The following is a 4,245-nucleotide window of genomic DNA, read 5'->3' as shown; positions in this document are numbered from 1 at the left end:
CGAAACGGCCATGAGAGCACAAAGACGTAGGCGGCTAGATAGGTACTGTCAAAGTAGCAAATGTTCGCCAAGAAATGTTTCCCATTTAAAAGTAAGTGGAACAACAGTGCACGTTTATGGCGAGTTTGATGGCCCATATCTCCAAACTGGTGTCATTCTGTAAATTCCTTCCAAGTGGATACAGCTCAGCGGCTACAATTCGGAAGCCATTGAAAGATTATGTTGTGTCCCTTGTCATGGCTGCGATGATATATCTCTCGTATTTCTGAGGCCAGTTGTTCATTGGGTCCGTGGCGCATTGGGCTTTCTAAGGGCTGCCTTGGAATCACTGAAAACTGTGCCTTGTTGCGGTAGTTCCTGATTAATGAAATCAGTGGAGCACGGAGTGGCTGCATTGATTTCGGGGGCGCAAGTTCTGCACCCGTCGAGGTGGTAACAAATTAAGTTTTTAGCTTGATTTCTTCAGATTTTGCCGGGATGATGACTGCAGCAGCAGAGCTGTTGAGTTTTACCGAACCATATCTGTGTAGACATGTTGCCGGAATCTACGGACGTTGTAAATGTGTTCCAATGTTTCTTGCTTCAAAGCTTGCAACGATGCTCCAGCTTTCTTTTTGATGCCCGGAATTATCAATTGTACTTGCGGCCGGTGCAGACACCACAATGGGGCTGATAATCGTGTAGCAGGCGTGAATTGTGATGGCTAATATAGACTGATGTCTTACGATACTTTGGGCAAATGTTGAATGTGGCCTCTCTGCTGGCAAGCAAGCAAGATACTGTGAGGGGATCCGAGTCAGATGTCGGATGTTTGCCCTCAGGACATCAAGTTCCGAGTGCTTGGGCTTGCACACTCTGGAGTTCGCGGATATTTGTAGTGCAAGTATTTCCTATTACACGTAAGCTGTACCGCAGGAAGCCCAAAAATAACGTTTTATACAGGGTGCTCAAAATTAAGCATTACGGAATTTTCAGAAATCGCCTGTGGCAGGTAGCGTATTTCTTATCATTGAGCTGAGTTATTCGATGAGGCGGACATTAGTAGCACGAGAAATCGAAACACATATTCAACTAATGAACAAAAATTAACTTCTTAGTTAATTACTTTACGACACATATTGCAATTTACGAATTGTAGCCAGTGGGTTTGCAAGACGCATCCACTTGAAATTAATTTCCAGTATGACACCAGTTTCGAGATACTATTTCCCAAAGTGTGGAACGAAATACATGGGCATTCCAGTTACTTATGTGCTTCAATGTATCAAACAACATAAATGTCAAGGAAGCATTACTTTTCAGTGGAATTCTCGAGGCCTCAGATAAATAATTTCGGATTTTCGACCTTTAATTTTTGCGAACAAGTTTCCCATTATCGTCGTCTGCGAACCAAACCTTCAAACTAATCCGGCTATCGGGCTATGAAGCTTTCTCATCCGCGTCGTGTAATGTGCTCTGCAAGGTCGTCGTTTATGTTCGGTGTGAACTCACTTACGTGCTACATCCAGTTGTGCCTCACGACGACGGCTAATACGTGTATTTAAATGCAAAAACAAAGAAACTTACATTTACTCTCGTCGCTGCATATATTTCTCCAACCAGTCGTTTCGACACGCAACGACTGGGTACTTTGTTATCCGCAAAATCTAGCCCTTAGATCCTTAGTGGAGATTTTAACGCACACCACCCGCTCTGGGAGAGTTTGAAGATGGACTGCAAGGGAAAAAAACTAGTCGCATTTGCCTCGGACCAAGAGCTTTGTTGTCTCAATGACGGCAGCCCGAGATATTTACCGGGACTGACCTACAGCAGCTGTCTGGACTTGACTTTCGTCTCTCGGTGTCTTCGAAGCAGTATAAAGTGCTTCTCAGACACAGAAAACAATGAAAGTGATCACGTTCCTACCTATTTGAACATCAAGGGAGTGGCCAAGTCTCTATCTACTGCCCTCCGTCGAACAGACTGGACGAAGTTCAGATCGCTTATGGAAGACGAATGTCAGGAAGGCCACCCATCATTTCTGAAGAATAAGATTAGAAATGCACTGCAAGAGGCTATGTTCACTTTTAGGCCTTCTCCAAACGTGTACTAAATGTGAAGGTGAATTGGAGAGGCTTTGATCAATTCGCCGACGCGCAAATAAGATATAGGCACACTAAATGTATTCATGATCTGCGGGAGGCGAGGCAGATCCAAAAGAAAATCCAGCGCCACATTGATACGTTTCAATCTCAGAAGTGGAAATCCTTTTGCAAGTCCTTGGATTCTCGTAAGCCTCTGTCCCACATACGGAGAACTCTGCGTGTCCTATAATTATCTCCGCAACAGCGCCACCCTTTTAAGTATCTTGCCCTGCATCAAAGAAGACTTGGAGCCGTATTCTGAAACGTTCCACTTCGGCGATATTTCTTCATCGCTTTCAGGCGCGCGCTGATTGGCTGGTTGAGCAAAATTGAGTGACGTCGAGCTCAACCAGCCACCCAGCTCATCCAATTTTGCTAAAACAGCCAATCAGCGCGCGCCTGAAAGCGAAAAATAAATATCGCCGGAGTGGAATATTTCAGAATACGGCACCTGAGATCGACGTTGCTGAGGACTTCTGCGCAGGAACCGCTGGCTTGCTATCACGACCTGTATCATTAGCACGTGATTTAGCGTGGAAGCTTGGGCGTCTTGGTGATGATTCATTGGAAAAAACAGCGCAAAATAGACACGGACCCGAGAGAGCGAGACGCACACAGCGCTGACTTGCAACAGTTTATTCATGAGGACATCAAGGAAGAAGGAAAGAAGGAAATAGTGGAGTAGGAAAGGCAGGGAGGTTAATCAGTTCAGCACAACCGGTTCGCTACCCTACACATGGGAGCGGGATGAGGGGGGAATGAAAGATGGGGAGGAGAGAGAGAGCACACAGCATAGCACACACATCGTCAGTCACAGTCCGTCCCTCTTGCGTGGTACGTGACATCACTGTCACAGCCGCTTGTCCAAGCCCGTTTGTTTTAAAAACCTAAGTAGTCCCTTCGTCGCCTTCAGCTGCGATGTCTTCTGTCGACGACATGTGAGAATCACTTCAACTAACATTGGTCTGTTGTCAAGGTGCGCTAGAACGGACGCCAGGGACTGACTGTCTCTGAACATTATATTCAGAACAGTCGCATAGAATGTGTTATAGCGTCTCCTCACAAAGACAGGCATTGCAAAGAGCGTTGTCGGCCATTCCAATCAGAAATGAATAAGATTTAGTGAATTCCACCCCTAGCCATAAGCGATAAACCATAGTGGCCTCTCTTCGGCACAGTCCAGTTGGCATACAGAGATGCATCAAAGACGACAGGTGGTATTGATTGCTCCGGTTGGTGTGGCCGCTTTCTGTGCACCATAGAGAGCGTGATCTCCTGTGCACGCACTCGAAGTCCGCTTGCTGCGTCGGACCGTGAGAGTGGTATGGCCTCTTCCTGTGTGTCGTCAAGAGCTGCCCGAGCGGCCTTATCAGTGTCTTCGTTCCCTATGACACCGCAGTGACTTGGAAGCCACTGAAATCCCACGTGGTGTCCTTTCTCATGTGATGTATGGAGTAGGTATCTAATATCGAATACGAGCTGTTCGTATGGCCCGCGACGCAGAGCTGATAGCACAGATTGTAGGGCTGCCTTAGAGTCACTGAATATTGACCATTGTCGAGGTGGTTCCCGATTGACGAAACAAAGTGCAGCGTGCAGAGCAGCTAGTTCCGCAGATGTCGATGTCGTTGGGTGGTCAGTCCTGAAGCTGATGGTATTAGCTCTTGCTGGGACAACCACAGCACCGGACGAACACTGGAGGTTTGTGGAACCATCAGTATAAATATGTGCACTGTCCGCATACCTCTCGTGTAGAAGAAGAAGAGACAGTTGTTTCAGCACAGGTGACGATAGCTCAGATTTTTTCTTGATTCCTGGTACACTGAGATGTACTGTGGGGCTAATAAGACACCAAGGGGGCATCAATGATTAAGATGCAGCGGTGAAGCTCGAGGGAAGTTTGTCGTTGTATTTGATGATAGTTTTAGAGAACGATGCTTGGCGCCTGTCTGAAGGTAGTATTGCAAGGTGGTGATAGGGGGCACGTGCAAAATGTCTGATGTGCGTTCTCAGGGCTTCCACCGTAATGTGAGTTTGCATCGGATGGTCCCCAGCAATTGCAATAGTTGCCTCGGTTGACGTGTATCTGGGCAAACCAAGGCAAACTCTGAGTGCTTGAGCT

This window comes from Dermacentor silvarum, chromosome 2 (genome assembly GCF_013339745.2).
Source record: "Dermacentor silvarum isolate Dsil-2018 chromosome 2, BIME_Dsil_1.4, whole genome shotgun sequence".
In the NCBI taxonomy this organism is placed as follows: domain Eukaryota; kingdom Metazoa; phylum Arthropoda; class Arachnida; order Ixodida; family Ixodidae; genus Dermacentor; species Dermacentor silvarum.
The sequence above is the reverse complement of the archived record's forward strand: the minus strand, read 5'-3'. Positions refer to the sequence as shown.